At 37.0% G+C, this 21,871-nt stretch overlaps 1 protein-coding gene across 2 annotated transcripts in view; it reads left to right on the forward strand.

Moving 5' to 3' along the window:
• The window catches only part of LOC126375513 (ras association domain-containing protein 10), a 146,117-nt gene that overhangs the window by 100,898 nt on the left and 23,348 nt on the right, over window positions 1-21,871 (forward strand). For both annotated transcript variants that reach the window (XM_050022478.1, XM_050022479.1), the window contains one exon: window positions 9,061-9,117. The gene's annotated coding sequence lies outside the window, so the exon portion shown is untranslated. The remainder of the gene's footprint in view (window positions 1-9,060; window positions 9,118-21,871) is intronic.

Below are 21,871 nucleotides of genomic sequence, written 5' to 3' on the forward strand. Positions count from 1 at the left end.
CATAGGAATTCGTATCAATGAACTGAAATTTATTATAATAATCGCATACTAAAGTATGCAATGTCAGGTTTAGATCATGCCTAAACTTATTTTCGGAATTAAGCTGACTTTGGCTGAAAGGCAATGCAAACAAAATCACTTGTTCTACATTCGGTAGGCTGTTAAGTAAGGAAATATAATGGGAAAGTAGTTCTTTGTTCGCGTTACCTCTCCTACCGGCCAAGATTATGATTGTACTATTTTTCGAGAATTTATAAGAAATTATTCTTTTTAAAATGTCTAAATAGGAGGCACCCGGCATACAATTATTAATTACTGCCCGCCTCAAGAAATGGCTAAGTTGTAAACCCATTGTTTTGCCAATTTCGTCACTAAACATAATAATATTTTGCGCTTTGTTTACCGGCGCGGGCGCCGCCTGCCCGGTCGCCGACGAGAAGGACGTATTATTGTCATTAACAATTGGTGTGAGGAGCAAGTCCTGCGCCGCCGGTACCAGCTGATGGGCCGGCGCGGGCGCGGACAGCGGGGAGGACTCGGAAACACGAGCAGGCCGCTCAGTCTGCGAGGATGAATGATTGCAACTATACTGACGATTAATTAGTGAATCGAAGCGTTCCGCGTTGTGAAAACTCAAACTCACTAACTTATCAGCGGCCAGCTCGTGCTTTCGAATAGTTTTCTGAGCTACTTCGTAGTCCAGTGTCATATTTTCTAAGGATTTTGTCAGTTTTTTTATCTGTGCCTGGAGCTGATCAATTTCACACTCATATTTTTTTGTTTGGTTTAAATTTATAACAGCCAATTTATAGCAGCCATTGTTTTAATTATATAACAGCCAACTAGCCATAGGAGTTATTACGTCACCCCTATAAAAATACTGGATCAGCAACCCTGTTTTGACACCACGACCAAAGTATTATAATCTTATTCATACCTAAGAGAATTTTGTTTTGAAAAATACAATAACAATACATATAAAATATTATAAGTATGACTGTTGGGAAAGCAGATAAATATTTTACGCAAGTAAAAAAATATATGAATCTTCTTAGTTAGGCCATGTTTAATTACGTACCTAGGTATAATTTAACATGATCCGTGGGCTTTAAATGTGGGTAAGTAGATACAATTCTCATTTTCAAATATAAATATAATACAACTATTTCGGAAATGGGACTCAACTTAAGAATTTATGTTATAAATCGAATTCGGTTTAATTATTAGACAGGTACCTTAATAAAAATAGTTATTTAGACTTTTCGTCGCTAAGAAACTGAACCTTAAGTTAATTCAGTACCTAATTAAGAAATGTACATGCCTCCGTTTTTTGGTAACTCGATAACTCAGAAATGATATCAAATTATTCCATGTTTGCCATAGAGGCCGTCTCATGACAGTCAGTCATCGATCAATTTACTAATGAGTTTAATATTATGGTCGTATTATTTACTTGAAGTTCATTTTTTTACTTAAAAATAGCTTCTACGCTAGGCAAATAGAAAGCACGACCGTTTTATGTCGAAAGTTATAGCAATAGCAAAGCACTACTTAAATAAATATTAAATATACACTATTAAGCTTAAATGTATAACTTAACTGAGTCTAGATTTTCACGATAATTTCCCCATTTCCTTTTTAGTGTTAATAATGATTTTACGCTTGTAAAATACTAGTTATTTATTTAATAATTAAACTATTACTGCTACATATAATTATTATGTAGTTTCTCGGCCGTTAATTTGCAATCATAAGCACAGAAGAGTGTGAAACTTATGGTACTTAAGGGCGTTTTCATATTAGCGAACTCGCTCGCAAATCGCCAGTGTATTATGAATGTACTCGGAATGCCTCACAAAGGCTGTTTTTATTTAAGCAACTAAAAATTAGTAGTGATGTAGGTATCTTGGAGGCCTTTTTATCAGAGCCGACGGCCAGAGAATCATATTTGATTTATGCTTTCATTCACAACAGCATCACTTCTTAGGCTATTGTGGGTGGGGGCATGAATTAAATATGTTTTTTTACCATTTTATCAGTTTAGTCCGTCTTGATCGATGGGGCTGGCATAACAAATTTTGTTAAAAGCCTCTAAGTAAATAAAAGAACAAAAAATAAGCCCAGATCTTCAATAGGTACGAAGTTGTCTTCTCTAGTAATCTTTATCTCTTCGACCACGACATCCTGATGTAAGTTGTGACCAGTGCGTTCCTGGGAATTTTCCCACTTTGACTGTAAAAAGGCGCAAAACTTAAATAAAAAAAGACCTTTAGTACCTAACCTTTATGCAGATACGACCAGAGTACAAAAATAAACAATTAAAAAAAAAAACAGGCAATGTCGTTAACTATTAATGAGTTTTTATAATGGGAACATTCTCACTTTGGGAACATTCCATCACTGGTTGTGACTGTGTTTATCTTTTGACGTGACTTATTGCAAATTTGCTTCAGATGATATTAACTTCTAGGCCGGCAAATGGGGAGCGCTGAAGGCTCTCACCCGGTTACTGTGTTTATCGATAGCTACATTTACATACATGTTTAAACTTATAAGTAAAATGTTACTTTGTTATAAAGTTAGTTGGTAATATTATGATCGCGTGGTGAAGGTTTATAGTAGAGTTACAGTACCTACATAGGGCGACCCATTTTATATTTATGATTTAAAAACGACGCAGGCGCGTGCGCTGCCTGGGGCTAAGAGTGGGGTTGAGGATGGAGTATTAGCTATTTTTAGTCCGGTTTCACACATACGTCAGGTACACAATGGAGCTGATACCAGTACACACAATCTAATTTTATTTTAAGTTATACCTGTCATCACTACATAGTATAAAACAAAGTCGCTTTTTCTGTCCCTATATCCCTATGTACGCTTAAATCTTTAAAACTACGCAACGGATTTTGATGCGGTTTTTTTAATAGATAGAGTGATTCAAGAGGAAGGTTTATAAATGTATAATAACATCCATTAAATAGTGGAGAAATACTGTTATTTTTGAGGTTTTTAATGTGATGTCGTAAATAATTTCATTTTTTCCTCGGCATTGCACCCAAGCCGGGACGGGTCACTAGTTTCTTATAAGTACACCCAAAAACAATGCCAATGTCAGAAGACCATCGCCCTTAGTTGACTTCTAAGCCATGCTCGGTTTTTTTAAACGTGACTTAGACGTTGTAAGTTTGCCTCAGATCGTAATAATTACTTGGCCGGAGAAATAGGGAGTGCTGAGGGCTCTCACCCGACGACATTAAGCCTGAGGGTGCCCAGTTGGGCCTGAACCTCGGCTCAGGGCGTCGCGTCGTCTCAAAAGATTATATTTGAAAGAATTTATTGACACTAGTGGGGCAATAACGATAACTGCTGAGTGAGGGAAATCGTCGACCACGCCGGCGGGGTAGGTATCAATCAGGGTTGCCATGATCGGGATTACAAACAGCTTCCACAATAAATCACGACTAAAAACTTCTAATACTAACTCCAATATTAAGCATTATTTTGTCTCTTATAAATGTCCGACAATCATTTTAATTTATGACATACAGATCCATGTAATGTGGCATCGCCTACAGAGTCATTAAGGCAAAGGTTGAAAAATGTTCTGCCTTGTTCTTCCGACTATCATTTTGTAGTCTGTGGTCGACGATTAAAAACGAATTAATAGCTGACAATGGTAGATGCTTTTAGCTGTGTTTTATTATTTATTTCTTTGCTTAAATATGTATATTTGAATATTTAATTTGGAATTGTTACAATTGAGCAATTAATTGAGATAAAGATTTTTGAAAACCATTTCAAAGGGAATTGAAGCATTTAGTGTATTACATTATTTTTGTTGCCAAAGGTTTCCTTGAAGAGATTGCTGTTGGTAGCAAAATGTCCATTGTGTTTTTTTAGTTTAATTGTTGTATCTTTTTGTATTGTTCCCGAACTTTCTGTTAACCTGTCTGCCGAACAAATGGAGATAAAAACTAGAAGCTCAAATGTAGGGAGCAGCACTGTTGAGTGTTTCTAAATCTTGACAGTTCCCCATACCAGCTATAATTCGTGATAAATTGCTATAAAATGTGGATCAAAGTGGAATGTATCCCATCTGAATGACGAGTAACGAAAAAAGAAAAGCAACCATCAGTTGGAAAACGGCCTCCGTGGTCCAGTGGTTGCCCGGTGGGGACAAATCACTTTGTGATCCCTAGTTTGGTTAGGACATTGCAGGCTGATCGCCTGATTGTCCAGAAGTAAGATGATCCGTTCTTCGGAAAGCACGTTAAGCCGTTGGTCCCGGTTACTGCTTACTGATATAAGTACGTAGTCGTTACTTGAGTCACGTCAGGGGCCTTTGGCGGGTCAATAATAACCCTGACACCAGGATTGATGAGGTTGGTCATTCACCTCACAAGTCTCACAACCCACACGATAGAAGAAGTTGGAAAAAGGCAGTTATGATTGAAAATAAGTTTTAGTGTCTTAATTATTTTCTTTCCGATCTTTAGATAATAAATATAACACTATGATTATGCAATTAAACGGTACACAAAGGATTAAAGTGTAAAAATAATAACCAAAATAATATTTTTAATTAGTCGAATAGTGTGGGGAACTGTCATACTTTAAGAACACTCAACAGTAGCGACACCTGGTGGGAGAAATAGGCAGTTTATATTCTCATTCTTGTCATTTACAATTAGTCACTACAAAAAAAATGGCAGTTGCTTCTGAACCCGACCTGTTCATAACTCAGGTAAAGCGCACTCTGTGAAAAACGTAAAAGCAGCTAAAAAATAATTGTGAAGTTATTTCAAGAATGCCTACCTATATGACGAGACAAGTAACCTAACCTCGATATTATGTTTTCCGCAGAAAGTAGCAGTATCAGTAGCAATATGTCGTGTGAAATATTCCGATAAATCACTGACCGACCTGTTTGTCCAACACCTTGCATTGTCAAACGTTTTGTAACCACTATCTTGCTCTAGATCTGACGGACAAGTTCAATCTAGCCAGATTGTTTTGAGCTTTGACTCAATGCCGAGAAAAAAAGAAATAAAAACGAATGTTTTATCTAAATTATTGATGAATTCATCTGATTCGTACCTTCAAGACAACCTTTGTAGAACACCAATCCGCAGTGGAGCAGCGTGGTGGAGTATGCTCCATACTCCTGCGCCTAGCGATGGAACGTATATAGGCTGTTTTTATTTTTTATGTTATTAATGGAGCAGTTTACACTAACACATCTAGTTCGACCATTATAGACGGCGATAGGGCTCGCCACCTATCACGTTGGTCTAACAGAAAGCTCGGTGAAGCGTGGGTACTTAGTTCATATTGCGATGGATGTACCTCTGACTACCCCAATTGGGATAAAGTCGTGATCTTATGCTATGTTATATATTAAAACAGCCAGCAATTGACTTCTATGATATGCCCAAAGTGATTAAGCAGCTTGCAGTGTTTTAAGTTTTGAGATAACTAAGGTTTATAATACTCTTTACTTATACATACATACATACATAAACTCACGCCCGTAATCCCTAATGGGGTGGGCAGAGCCACAAGTAATCAAAGACAACTTGCAGCCACTGTTGATACGAAGTCCAAAAATGGATATGATGAACCTTATGGTGATAAGGGATCAGCCTATCGCCCATAACATTAGTCCATCATGTTAGAGGACACAATCCCTCTGTCGGTTTTTACGACATGCCCGGGAAGAGAAGCAGCTGAACGTGTTCTATGTTTTTTATATGCTCCCAGAACAGCATAGAAGCAAAAACTCTTTACTTATACATATTTTTTTAAGGTTTTAAACTTTTTTCTGAATAGTTCTGATACACTATGTGGGTACAATGTACTGACTACTCCAATTGGGATATAGTCGTAATGGTCCCATTATGACAGAGCTTTGAATAATCTGGTCAGGCGTTCTGATTCGACCATTACTTATAGACACCTGCAGTCTCGTAAATATCTTCAGATTCGTGTCAGACACAGAGGTCTTAGTATATTGGAGGTGTATACTTGTAACATGCCTACTATCTGTCAATCAAGTAACCCATGTATTTTAACATTTATAATTAGCAAAAGACAAAGCCTTTTTGCAATAGAAAGATAAAATCTGGAATAAATTAAGATATATCGACATGTTTTATTGTATAGTTTTTGAAATGTTTAGCCTAAGTTGTTTGACCTTCGATAGATTCATAAAAAATATAAGTTTATTTATAGATTGTTTTGTTTTAAAACTGTTCTTGCTGTGGATATCCAGTGTATACAAAATAAGTAACTGTTGAATTATTAATTTCGTAGGTATTTTTGAATAGATTTTTTAAGGGTTTCCCTTCTGGTTGACACCATGAATAAATCACTCTCTATTTATTCTCTTTAATATTAATAGGGAAAGAAATCGACACAAGAACGCGCTACCCATTTGTCCGGCTAAGTAGTTCATGCCATTTTTGGCAAATCTACAACAGGTCACGTAAAAAATACACAAGAATGGACGGCCTCCGTGGACCAGTGGTTGAGCGTTGGGCTCACGATTCGGAGGTCCCCGGTTCGAATTCCGGTGGGGACATATCACAAAAATCACTTTGTGATCCCTAGTTTGGTTAGGACATTACAGGCTGATCACCTGATTGTCCAAAAGTAAGACGATCCGTGCTTTGGAAGGCACGTTAATAGTCGTTCTAGATAGAGAAGGCTTATCTAAGTACCTATACTTAATAATTTATTACTCCATATATTACCACATGTTGGGTGGTAAAGCGGATAAATTAAAAAGTAGTTTCAAAACGAGAGCATGAATATCAAGTAGCAGTTTTATTAAGACATTACGTTTGCTCTTAATTTCCTTAAGAGAGACACTTTGTAACATTTTATGGGTACCTTACCTACGTAATATATTAAAAGTTTAATGTCTTACTACATTAGTTGTAGTGGGAGTGGCCTTATTTCAATTAAACATTAAGCTTACTGCTTGAATCCATGATAGCCCTGTTCCAACCCCAACTCGGGTTTTAAACCACTGAATTCGACTTTTATAAGTTTGAATTCATGTTTGAATCATAGATAATTGATGTCGTGGGCCCCAGCTAATGGAAATAGGCTCGCCTCCTATTAAACATAGCCGGCGTGAAGTGGGGTGTATATACTATTACCCTTTTCTAAGTTATGTTGAACACAGAATCAGGAAAGGGGGACAAGCAAAACAAAATCCCGTATCCCTGTTTGCCTGTCTCACCTTTTTCTTTTAAAACCATTTAATACACCAACCCGCAGTGGAGCAGCGTGGTGGAATATGCACCATACCCCCTCCGGTTGACTGAGGAGAGGCCTGTGCCCAGCTATGGGACGGATATAGGCTGTTTATCGATATATTACATACAAATAAACAAATTTTAAAATTGTTTCGGTCTGGGTCTTTTATCGCACTAGAGCAGTCTAATGGAGTATGCTCCATACATTCTTAAAATTATAAGGGGATGTCTAAATGTCTCGGACATTGGTGCTAATTCCTGTAAACACCATCTAATTTTATTTTAAGTTATATCAGAAGACAGAATTATGTTGACAGCACACGTCAAATGGTTTGCCAGCGAGATACCTTTTTGATTCGCCCGGGTTCTTCATTCATTTACTCATTCTTCCTAAAATTAAGAGCTGTCAATCATCCGTCCTTTTCCTTTTTGGCGGGTAAGAAAATGACAGGTATGACTTAAAGTAAAATTAGGAGGTGTCTGCAGGAATCGGGGCCATTGGGATATATAAGGTGTTTATATTTATGAACTCTATATATTCATCAGATATGTGGGTATGTAAAAACATGTTGGCTTATTTAAATGATGTAGTTTTGTGCAATACAGTCTTATGGAGTTGCAGACTGTCGCAATAGCAGGTAATTGGGCGTTTGATAGAGAAAAAAACATGGCTAGTTGGTCATGCGCATTAGGTATGGTAGAGTCAGCAGAAGTAATGGCTTAGGTCCACAAAGCTATACCACACCCCGGACACTTCAAACAAAACACCTCATTTTACACAGACACTACACATTGACGTTATCGTACACGCGCATCTGTATGTGTGACGCCTGCCGTCCATAAGATTGAAGACTAAAGTAAGACCGAGGGGAGACGGGTGAGAGGAGCTCAACCGCTAATGGGGAGCGGAGAGTTGCAGTTCTATACGTACTTATTCTATGACCTTACCTAAATAAGTACAACTCTATGTACCTACTTACCAATGTCCGGACTTAGTGGATCAAGGCAGATTAACATCACAGATCAGACACTCCGTACAAAAATCTCATTATTTCCGTGTTCCGCCTAGCACGTAAACGCGAGTGAAACAGACAGTCTGCATGCGCTTCCTTACTCTTAAAAAACCGGACCTGTCAAATCTTCAGGTTAGGTAAGCGGACCCTGTGAAAAACGGGATAATCCTAGGGAGATGATGATTGCCCCCCTTTTGCTGCTGACATTTGGAGGCTCTATCCACCCCAGTAGAAAATAACAAGCGTGAATCAGTTTCTCGTGCTAACAGTACCTACGTAGGCCTATTACATTAGTATGTGGGTTACGTCCTTAGAGGGAGACACTTGCGATGAAGCGGCGGAAACGGAATTCTAAGCCTTTTTTACAAATTAATTTCTTTAAATTTAACTGTATATGCGATTTGCAATCATTAAAAAACCTTAAGCTAATTTTAACTTACTAATGACATAAGGAATGGGAAGGCAGAGATGTTAATAATATATATTATACAGCTCCTGGCCAGCTATATTTAAGAATCTAAAGGGGAAGGGGGGGGATGATTAGGTGACTTCCTAATTAATATCAAAATAAACAAAAAAACAGCATATTTTTTTTTATTTATAAAAAGTAAATTACTTAGAAGAAGGCTACGTTGAATACCAGTTCCTAATTCGCGATTAGCATTTTATAATTTATCTTCTGCGGAGGTCCGTGTAGTTCTATGTTAATCTTTGATGACACCATGTCTCATTATAAGTAGCTACGCACTGTGATTTATATTAATTGCTTTTTTTTTTCGTTTCAGATACCTCTAAACCAGAGCCTTCGAAAATGAGTTCATGACCCTATGCTGTTTGTCAAGGTAAGTGCCTAACCTAATTAATATCATTAAAACATATAATACCGGGTTCTTACCGCGTTAAAAACAAAGATATGACCCTCCCGATATTTCTACACTGGTACAAGTGCCATGTCGCGGTAAGAACTCAGTATTATGCGTCTTAATTATGAAAATAACCGCGTAAACCTCAAAAAACCTAATTAATATGTTTACGCTAGACTTATATTTATTATCCTTTTGAGAAGACAAAAAGATGACAAGTCAGTTTGGTGTAGACTTGAACACATAATTTTATACTCATGTAAATAATTATCTTCACACAACCTTGTCAAGTAGATAAAGTAAATAAAATACCTATAAGGTTATGCCTTAGAACAGAAAATAAAAGGTAACGCTAAATAAATCTACTTATAACGTTGTTTTTTTTTTAAGTGTAGGATATGAACTTAACGACAATAATACATCATGTCACGATTCCTATGAAAAATCTTATTACGTAAGTATGTTTTGGTATCTGTTTTAGTTTGCCTATAACCATAAAGCAGCACGGACCGGAGCCCAAAAGTATTTAAAACCAGAAAAAAAACCTACAAAAAGATATCAAGTACATTTTCAAACATTAAATTAAAAATAATATTCCGCAGAATTCCGCTGTTCCTTTTTCAAACAAAACCTAACATGACATTATACAGTATGTCTCAATCTCCGACACAACACAATTCACATTAAGTTGCGGTGGTCAAGATCAGATCACGACCGCAAGCAAGCGGTCACAAAAACTTGATCAACGGGGCTTATCGCTTCAACTACAGGCTGTCAATAATTCGTTGATTGATTTACCGTAACTTTATTTAAGGATTATTTTTTTAAATAGTTAATGTCCCCGATTCCTGCAGACACCTCCTAATTTTACTTTATATACCTGTCATTTTCTTATCCACCGAAAAAGAAAGGGACGGATGACTGACAGCTCTTAATTTTAGGAAGAATGAGTAACCCGGGCGAATCAAAACGGTATCTCGCTGCTACGTGTGCTGTCAACTTAAGTCTGTTGGGTTATTAGCCAATGTTATTTTTTATGGGTTAGTTAGTTTTTAGATTTGTGCTTAAAATTGACGTGTGTTCCATAAATTTTATTTATATTTGATTACACATCCCTATGATTTTCGGCGGATAAGAAAATAACAGATATAACTTAAAATTAAATGGTGTCTACAGTAATTAGCAACATTGTTTAATACTTCAAAAGAAGGAAGGTAGGTACGGCACAGTCGACCCAAGCTGTTGCCCGCTGCGTTTTCTGCGCTTTGTCATTTCCATATAATAATTATCCTTAGGTTCAATATCCAAAAACTTTCGTCCTTTTTATTATAGGCAGGCAATATTACCAAAAGGAACTATGTGGCTGTAAGTTAGTCAGTTAATCATAACCATAGCAAAGAGATTCCTTAAGCTTAGCTCCATGTGTTCGGCCTAATAAATAATGAATGCAATAAATAAATGAATTTAAAAAAATATTTTCTAGTTACCGAAAATTCTGTATTATTTTATATTTACAAAAAAAAAAATTCTTTATGTGCATATGATGATGGTGTCCAAGTTGGTAAGTTACATAGTTTCACATCACAGATCCATTCGGGCACAACAAAATAGAAGTTTAAAAGAGAGAAGGAAGCTTTTCAGATTGTAACATCATCATCATTAAGGTATTCACTAGTGCTGTATTAACGTTTATAATTAGAAGTTCTTTTATTTTATTTTTATAAAAAATTTACACTTTTTTCTTCTTTTGTTAGGCATTTAACGTTTAAACTGCAGCACGCTGTATGTAAGTACGCGATGGAATTACTAAGCGTGCGCTTTGCGGCTTAGCCTCCATGTAAGTTCATCACTCATTTACCTTGTTAAGTTCCATTTCCAGGCTACGTTCTCCGAAAAACATATAGATGGCGTTGTACGGTCACAAGCATTAATATGTATACACTTTGGTACCATGTCACATTAACTTTTTTGACAAATTGAACTGTAAGTCTCACTAAATGTGAAATATGTTAGTGCGACAGAGTCCTAAAGTGGGTACATTATATTGCTCATGACTACAGATTTAACATAATTATTACCTTTTTTCTCAATGCTCGGGTAGATAATTATTCAAAAACATAATGTAATGGCAGGCGCATTCGATAAAAATAATTGTTACTTGATATTTGGATCAGATATGAATACAATTATGTTGATTGCTTCTCTTTATTTTAAGCAGAATAATATAGGGTGGAAGTTGTGTTGTGCCTGGGTGTATTAACAAGTTTATACCCAAAAACAAGGATAAAAGCATGCATAATATGTCCTATGAAATAAGGAGGTTAAACTAAGGTAACACTGAACAGCGCTATATATAGTTTATTCTTAGAATATAGCCTGGAAAGTCCGTCATGGATACTTTATGTTATCTGAAATAGATTGATAAAGATACTCTGCTATTTTTTTTTACTAATTTAGGTATCTTATATATACGTAACATAGCAATGTAACATAAACAGCCTATATACGTCTTACTGCTGGGTACAGAGCTCCCCTCAATCAAGCGGAGGGGGTATAGAGCATACTCCACCACACTGCTCCACTGCGGGTTGGTGGAAGTGTCTTACGGCTAATAGCCGGGATCAACGGCTTAACGTGACCCCGAAGCACGGAATCATCTTACTTTTTCGGACAATCAGGTGATTCAAGCCTGCAATATTCTTACCAAAGGTTACTATATGTGTTTCTACCAGTTGTTTTAGTTATTTAGTCTAACAGTTGACTTATATATTTCAAATAATTAGCATTTCTATAGGATTATAATCAATTAGTACGGCCTAGAAAATCCACGATCTGCCCATAGAGCATTGAGCACAAATTCCACAAAAAGGCGGATTCTGCCCAAGCGTTTATCGGCAGGCTATTGAATGAATGGAGGCATGCATTAAGTGAATAAACGCAGTAATTACCTATCAATTAGTACCAATATGTTCCGCTAATTCAAAGTAAACCCGACGGTATTCAACATCTGAACTATGCAACCCAAAGGAGTTTTTACTATAGCAATTTCAATTAATTTAAATTAAATTAAAAAATAAACATGCAAACACTGACTGGAATCAGCCATAAAAATATTTTTGCCGACATAAGACGGAAAAGAAGAAATAAATTACTTTTTTATATTCTTTATGGCTAACCTAACCACGTAACTCATTATAAATAAACGGCCAGTGCAAACACTGAAAACAAAATAGTACTTATTTATTTTTAAAAAGAGACTCATTCTAATAAACATGAATGTATATTTGTAAGTATTTAATTGTAATGCAAATGTACTTACAAGAAATAAATTTCGATAAGTGAGTCACATCATTTTATTTTGAATCAAAAAATATTATTTTAATACATTAAATTATGAACAATTTCTTGTCATTTTTTAAACATCTTTGTTTATAAAAACAAAAAGTTGTCAGTGACAGTAAAATTGGCGGGAATAAACAAAGATGTACTCTCTCGACAGCTGTTTGGTTGTTAGCTATAAATAGTGTTCGTAATTGATCCATCGACAGCCACTTACACCTGCTATGAGTAGTAGACGTTTATCTTTGATCTTACAAATGTATCAAGATTGATATTAAACAGATAAAAGAATTGAAACGTGGTTCTTGACAAATTGTAGCGATAAGCTTTCCTGTGAAAAAATTGTTCTCCTCTGTAATTGTCATTTATGTTGTGTTTATACGCTATAGAGTATTGTGTATTGTAGAAATACAAAATAATAATAGACAAATTGCAGTAAGTTATCGTCATCTCCCTGAATTATCCCATTTTGCACGGGTCCTGACTTTATAGGTTCGGTTTTTTACAGACGCTACTGACAATAAAATCATAAATAGTAAGCTATATAAACATGAAGTCCAAAGTCGATTTGCTATCCTGTTCCTTACCTAAATTTAAAAAAATATTAAATAATTTTGTGAATGTTCGTTTGGCCGAGTGATCTTTAAGTGATGTTTTATTCTTTTTAAGATTTATTTCTCTGTTGTTTCTTTATTTTATGTAGATTGTCGTCCTTTGTAGCGTTAATAAAGTAGCATGTTGTGTTTGCCTATAATTGGACGAGCACTAGTCCAGTATTTGTAAATAGGTTAAGTTACATGTAAAAGTGTTTTTGTCTGTTGGCAAACCTAATAAATAAATAAATAAATGAGTCAATCGCTTAATTTCCTTGTGTAGGTTTACGTACAGCAGGGGGGCAATTTGACATTTGCGCATGTAAAAGTAAGTGCGCAATGCAAACAAATATCAAATAGCAATATTGCTTTCGTAGACGAATTGCTTCGATGTGGCCAGTTAACCTCCCAGTTCATCTCTTGTCAATCGTTTTCGTAAACTTGTGAGTTTATTGATTGGGTATGTACTTACCAACATTTTTTTTATTGAATATATACTTTCTTAAGTAGTAGGTACATCTCTCAGAGAGGTCGATTCTAATACATCATCAATTTAAGTCTCATCGTAAAAGGCAATTCTAGTGAATAAATAGTCACTTTGATGCCTTTATCTCGCTCAGATTGAACGTAAAGACGTTATTTCCCTGCAGGATATTTATGTAATTAACTACATAATTAACAAATAACGGATCTTAATGGTTAAAGCGCGGATACCCAAAGTAGGCGTACATGGCTAGTAAAGCTAAGTGTACCTAAGTATTGAAGCAATTTGATGTCTTTCCGGCCAAGTAAATGGCGACTGATGTAATAACAATAACATCTTTATTAATTGTACTATTAAAGCCTTAAATATATGACAATGGTGCCAATTCCTGTAAATACCATCTAATTTTATTTTAAGTTATATCTGTCATTTTCTTATCCGCCGAAAAGGAAAGGGACGGGTAATCGACAAGCATAAAATTTATGTAACACACGTCAATTTTAAGCACAAATCTAAAACAACCGTCTAAAAATTATACATTGGCCAATAACCTGACAGAATTAAGTTCAAACGGTTTGCATACCAGCGAGATACCTTTTCGCCCGGGTTATTCATTCATTTACTCATTCTTCCTAAAATTAAGAGCTGTCAATCATCCGTCCATTTCCTTTTCGGCGGATAAGAAAATGACAGGTATAACTTAAAGTAAAATTAGGAGGTGTCTGCAGGAATCGGGGCTAATATTTGTTTTAAGTATGTAGTTACAGGTATAAAACAGGTAACATAATTATTATAAGTCAGCTGTTATCCCTAAAAGTTTTAAAACTGAGCTAAGGATACCAACTACCATCCAAAAGTTTTATTCAAAAAGCCAAATGTTCAGACAATAATATTTAAATTTTGAAGAAAATAATATCAAGTTGACAATAAAAAGAAAAAAAATATAATACAATATACGTACAGGAAATCCATGCTAAATCCCTTGAAACGAGGTGTCTAATTAATTATCACTAGTCGTACAAATATAAGTAATTAAAAGAATCGTAAACACAGTTGGCTCGACCATTAAAGACGGCGATACGGCTCACCACCTATCGCGTTGCGTTGGTCTAACAGAATGCTCAGCGAGGTGTGGTTACTTATTTCATCTTAAGATTGATGTACTCACTACCCCAGGGATCACAAAATATTTTTTGTGGTATGTCCCCACCGGGATTTGAACTCGGGACCTGCGGATCGTGAGCCCAACACTCAAACCACTGGACTACGGAAGCCGTTATTTTGAATAGTGAAACTCGACTAGTATGCGAACCGAGGTAGGCAGAGATAGGTCACCAACCCATGTAATTGCTCACTTATCACCGCAATGAAGTAATCTAGAGTGTAATTAAGATTTACGGACTGAGTGCTTCTAAATAGATACCTAGATAGATACTTATTTAATGCCAGCTGATTTAGCAGATGTAGATAGCTTGATACGATTAATACTTCCGCATCCTGTGTGTTAATTGAAGCTTTTTGCTGCCTAGATTATGTTATCTGTGGTGGGTAATTTGATTCGAGCGCACGCAGTCTACGTACGGCGCGTACGTCATACTGCTAAGATTTCCAGTAACAAACAACCAGCTTAGTTTCGTTTATATTTAGTTTATTTAATCATTAACACACACACACACATTTTTCACCAGAGAATTATGTTGTTGTTTTGGTTTTCCCCGAAGGTCAAGGCAAAGGGAACTATGCCCATGCAGCCATGTCTTATGTATTTTTTTTTCATGATGATGATTAATGAAATGATGAAAGGTGATGACGATGAATCATGAAACCTAAGCCCCCACCCTCGGAGCAGAGTCGAAACGAATTAACTGAAAACTCCGCATAAACTTTCGAGTTATAAAGCGGCTTGTTGGCACGAAGCGAAAATAGATAGGTACACTTTGTTTATTGAATATTCCGATATTATAACACCATCGCGAATGTTTTCCGACTAACTTAATGCGATTATGTGTTTGTCAGTATTTTATTTCTCTATTTTAAAAAATGCTACTTTAAAAATTAATGCAAACTCCATTCTTCTAGTATTGTCTGGAAATTTCGTCTGCAAGAAGAAAAGTACCTATAACATCAAAGGAAACCGTAGAATTGACCACAATACAATACAAATACACTTTATTGCACCAAAATAAAAATAAATAATTACAGAAAGATTCTTAAGTACATGGCAAATGGCGGCCTTATCGCTTGACCACCCATGCTTTATAATTGTCGTCGTTGATAGGGGTCATGACCCCCGCGACAGGTTGGTTCATGGGTGGCCACTGCAATTCTATCTAATTCTCTACGGAGATAGGTTGTCTGCAATCTGGTGACCTGGTGACCCCCTCCTCCCTGACATGAAAGCTGGATCCGCTCCTGAATATATCCAGGTGATGTGTCAGTAAAAAAATAAAAGCGTCACTACTGTGCACATCGTGGCCTCCTTGGTTCAGTGGTTTGAGCTTTGGGCTCACGATCCGGAGGTCCCGGGTTCAAATCCCGGTGGAGACCCGGTGGGGATTTGAACCCGGCACCTTCGGATCATGAGCCTAACGCTCAAACCACTGGACCACGGAGGCCTTTATTTTTTAGCTGAACCTATTGATTATGTGAGTTTAGGTAATTGTATTGGAAGTGTTATTACGTTTTGTGATTAGTAGGTACCTATTAAAATAACCAGCATAATATTGCATAAGAGAGAATAGGCAGTAACTGATAATGAATATTATTCTTCTTCTTATCGTGTGGGTTGTGAGGTGGAATACCATACCAACCTCATCAACCCTGGTGTCAGGGTTACTATTGAGCCGCCAAAGAAGCCCCTGACATGGCTCATTTATCGACTATTTACTTACAGTAAGGAGTAACCGGGACCAACGGCTTAACGTGCCTTCCGAAGCACGGATCGTCTTACTTTCTTTTACTTTCGGACAATCAGGTGATCAGCCTGTAATGTTCTAACCAAACTAAGGATCACAAAGTGATTTTTGTTATATGTCCCCACCGGGATTTGAACCCGGGACCTCCCAATCATGAGCCTAACGCTCAAACCACTGGACCACGGAGGCCTTTATTTTTTAGCTGAACCTATTGATCATGTGAGTTTAGCCAGTGTATTGGAAGTCTTATAACGTTTTGTGATAAGTAGGTACCTATTAAAATAACCAGCATAATATTGCATAAGAGAGCATAGGCAGTAACTGTTAATGAATATTAAAATAGACTTTTTAATGCGTGAATTCTTGCAACAACATCTGCCGTGCCATCAAAAAATGGACTCGAGACGAAATGAGAAACGGGACCCTTAGTAAATGTTACTTGAACGCAGATGACCACATACTTGTTTCTTTGTTATAAACTTGTCGAATTGCGAATATTTAAAGATAACGATGATAATAATATGCAAGGAATTTAAATTAAGGAACTCTGTAGATCTTTTGTTTTATAGCATTCACCCGTGCCATAGAATAAGGCATAACGACCTCCGTGGACTAGTGGTTGAGCGTTGGGCTCACGATCCGGAGGTCCTGGGTCCGATTCCCGGTGGGGAAATATCATAAAAATTACTTTGTGGTCCCTGGTTTGGTTAGGACATTACAGACTGATCACCTGATTGTCCGAAAGTAAGACGATCCGTGCTTCGGAAGGCACGTTAAGCCGTTGGGCCCGGTTACTACTTACTGATGTAAGTAAGTAGTCGATAAAACAGCCATGTTAGGGGCCTTTGGCAGCTCAATAGTAACCCTGACACCAGGGTTGATGAGGTTGGTACTCCGCCTCACAACCCACACGATAGAAGAAGAATAGAATAAGGAATAATGCCTGTGCTTAACGAAACTTACAAAGACTCGTCGGCTTAATGATGATACATCGATCGAAAGAATTTCGCTTGGACAGGACCCGGTGGTGTAATGGTTAACACGCTTGTCCCGGCTTGACAAAAGCGGGTTCAAGTCCCGGCCTAGTTAGACATTTTTTCGATTTTTTTTTCTCTACATAACCCTTTTTATTTCGCCGCAGTCGGGTGAAAAGTAACTTTTAGTTTATGTCTCAGCAGCCATTTTAATAACACCGACTGATTCAATATTATAATCAGTTTATAATAGCAATGGAATTACCTGACAATTGCATATAATTTACTGGATACTGTACTTACACAAAAATTAGTTCCTTGACATTTATCGTCAATGAATATGATCTGTAGTTACATACATAAACTCGCCTGTAATCTCTTATGGGGTAGGCAGAGCCACAAGTTATCAGAATTCAATTTGCAACCACTTTGATAAAAAGTCATAAGATAGATTATGATGAACCTTATGTGATCAGATCAACCGATGGCTTGATGGGCCGTTATGACTGGTCCATCATGATGGAAAGAATACAATCCAACTACTTGGGTACTACGGCATTATGGGAACATAAACAACTGAACGCGTTTTGTTTTTATTCGCTTCCAGTCCAATAGAAGCAAGGATTTGACATTTAAAAAGTTATGTTTAAAACCGAGCGATAAATAATGAATAGCAACCTACTTATTATAAAGTTTAAATTTGCATACAGTCAACACCCTATGACGTGCAGACTTGGCATGTTCACTGCAATTTGAAAAAGGAACGTTTATTTTCCTTTTTACTTTTTTACGGCATTGCAGATTCGCGTGCTAGACTTATCGATTCGGTACTAGGAAAAGTATCGATTTAGCTATCTCGATTTTGCTGCGATTGTGTGTTCTATTAAACTTTTTTATTTTAGTCGTAATGCGTGAATGGTTGTGTGATTGGCGTAATCATTATAAGGTGTAAATAAAAAAAAAACCTTATTGAAAATTAACTATTTTTGTTATGACTTATCGTGGTGGAACTTAGCAGTCTGTGGTATGACATTTTACGTGGAGTCATTTTCGAGGTTTTGCAAGATAAACGCACTGATTGCAATAGGTAACAACAATTCGATTTTTTATTCGACAAAAGTAGAATTTCTTTAGCCATATCTATTTATTTTATTATGTGCCTAAGTAAATAGAAAAAAAAATAAAAATATACCCCCTCGCTCCTCACCAGACCCCCCAACTTCACCCCTTAGAATGACAAATAGGGGAAGTTGAGCTGGCCCTCTCCTGGTAAAAATTGACAACATACCCTACACAACTGTAGGTACTAGGTAAGTAAGTTTATTATATTATGTAGCGTATAACCAAAATGTTATACAGTCATCCACGAACATACTAACTGTATAGTTTACTATCATCACAAAAGCCGCCCTAAATCCAATCCTTTGATAACAATAGGACAACTAGGGGACATTTACGGGTACCCTAGTTTAGTTAGGGGGTCAATGGGTGGGGTGTCACCCCCTGAGGGGATGTAAGGGGACGGGGTGGCAATTTTCGTCGTGATTTTTAACACGCAACTTGCTGCTTAGTGTTTTTAGTTTTTATAGTGGAAAAAGGTGAGAATGATTTATGTACGTAGGTATAATGGTTCCATGACGAAATTCAAGTAGCGCCTTATCATTATTGTATAAGTAATTAAACGCCTTTGAACTACGGTAAAACATTCATTTGGGGTTGCTTGAATTACATTTTGTTTTTAGGTTGAATATAAGGCAAAGTGTAGAGGGCAGCAGTAACTGTCAGTACTATTCAGAGGCGGAGGACAGGAGTCCTAGTATGGCTTTGTAATAGACTACTCTGGGCGCCATCCCACTTGCGTCAGACAGAGTACTGCAGGGCGAAAGGCAAGAGGGAAACCACTGCCCTATTTTTCCCTAAAAAAGTAGCATGGAAAATGCTGCACCGACAAGAGCGTGGCTCTTAAATTGGTGATGATGACGATGATAAGGCAAAGTGATATCTTTTAAAAATTAAGCCTTCTAATAAACAAACAACCGACATTGGCCCCGATTCCTGCAGACACCTCCTAATTTTATTTTAAGTTATACCCGTCATTTTCTTTCTTATCCGCCGAAAAGGAAAGGGACGGGGATTGACAACTGTTAATTATTAAAATGAATGAATAACTCGGGCTTTTTATTTAAATATTATTATTAAAATGTGAAACGTGTATCATAAATGATTATAACGTGCTTAGCGGTGAAAGAAAACATCGTGAGGAAACATACCCGAGAAACGCAATGGTTAGCCCTTCGCGGGTTAGAAGGTAAAAAACAGGACCTGTCAAATCTTCAGGTTAGGTAAGGGGACCCTGTGAAAACGGGATAACGCTAAGGTGATATATATAATATAGTGATGATAAGTATTATTCAATGTAAACTTCTAAAGTAGTTATTTGCAGGTCCAAAGAAAATATAAACGATATTTTTCTAGGTACCTACCTACCTTCATACCTGCAAAATAAACCTTATTGTTAACCCACCCTGTACGCTTGAAGACGCTTAGACCATTTTTTTTTATTCTTTCCCACAATCGCCCACTACAATTCCGTCCGTTACAATTTCCCAAGCCACCCCAAGTAATTAAACAAATTGACCAGCCGGGAACGGATCACGTGACCCGGTCTATCGCTGCCGGGATCTGATAACTGCGACACTAGACTAGAGTGGTTTTAACTGTTTTTATTTTAGTTTAGTACGATGTACACTGAACCGGCGCGCGTGTATGAAACGATTGATGAATGTGAAGGAAGCAAGAGAAGTGTGTCAGGATCGAAGCATAATAATATGGAATTCCATAGTCTCTGCTTACCCCGGTAGGAAATAAGCGTGGCCTTATATAATGTATGTATGTTTAGATTTCCAAAAAAGTAGTCTATGCTCGTTTGGAAGAAATTAATGTAGGAAAAGTTAAAGAAATTAACCAATAAACGATACAAATGCTATCTACGTAGATGGACGTCAAACAGCTGGTCGAAAGCCTCGATATAATTCGCGTCGCGCGCGGCTCGATTACCGTGAGAGCCAACAGGAGTGCAATAGAAGTAAATTCAGTAAATCTTTATTAAAACATCTTATGCAAAAGATATCTAAGCTAGAAATTAACTGTATTTGAAAACATGATTCCCTCTCTTTTTCCTCTCAGACGACGGCCTGAGCCGAGGTTCGCACCCAACTGGGTACCCTCAGACCTCTTGTCTTAAACGTTGTACCGGGAGTGAGCCTTCAGCGTTGCCCATTTGTCTGGTCAAGTAGTTAATGCCAATAATCTGCAATAATTCACGTCAAAAAAAAAAAGTCAAACCGCTGCCGCTTGAAGTTAAGAACGAACAGTTTATATTCCACAAATAGACCGTATTATAATTGCGTCAATAGCTACATAAGTACTATATATAACGATACATGTTGGAAATCATTTCCCTTTAATTCGTCGTAGCCAGGTAGTCAGACCCGGATTTAGGCGTGAAATGCCAGAACTGTAACAGGGCTGTAACTTAAACATGTCAGGAAAAAAGTTTTATTAGTCAAGTGTTACGTCTTGTGGGCCTACAGTTCACCGACTTTTGTCTCGCGCCGTTACGAACCCTGGTACCGAACTTGCACTCGTGACTATATCCCAATTAGGGTAGTCAGAGGTACATGCATCGCAAGATGGATTAAGTACCCACACCTCACCGAGCTTTCTGTTAGACTAACGTGATACCTAAGTGGCGAGTCGTATCGCCGTCTACAATGGTCCAGATCTCATGCCACTATGTTTTATTTTATTTGATTAAATAAGTACTTCTCTAAGTAAGAAGTTAGTAGGCTTGTACATTTCATACAATAATTAATTTATAAAATTTTCAGTGGAGATAGTACCTACACTTACCTACTGCTTTATACCAGTGCGTATTGTCTTAGGCGTGTGTTAAAGATATAAAATATATATTCGTCTAGGATACAATTTTTCTTAATCAGTAGTTTAATTAATATACTTAAGTACAAAAATGAAGCATAGCGGTGATGCCACAGATTACATAATAATTACTACGTGATACTAAATTCTAAACAGAATATTAAATATGATTAATCCCAGAGGCCGTTGGTTGATTGGTAAGTAAGTACCTAGTCGTTACATAAGCGATGTCAGGGGCCTTTGCCTGTTAACAGAGTTGATGAGGTTGGTTTTTTTTTATAATATAGGTTTTTGACCACAATCTCACCTGATGGTAAGTAACGATTTGGTCTAGGGTGGATCACACTTACCAAGCAAATGCCTATTCACTCTAGCGTATAAGGCTTTCAGAATATAACGAGTTGGAAAAACAGACGACGGTAATCCACATGACAAACCACAGGATAGAAAAAGAAGTTTAGAAGTGCCAAAATTAGTGCCGTCCGGGGC

This window comes from Pectinophora gossypiella, chromosome 19 (genome assembly GCF_024362695.1).
Source record: "Pectinophora gossypiella chromosome 19, ilPecGoss1.1, whole genome shotgun sequence".
Taxonomy (NCBI): domain Eukaryota; kingdom Metazoa; phylum Arthropoda; class Insecta; order Lepidoptera; family Gelechiidae; genus Pectinophora; species Pectinophora gossypiella.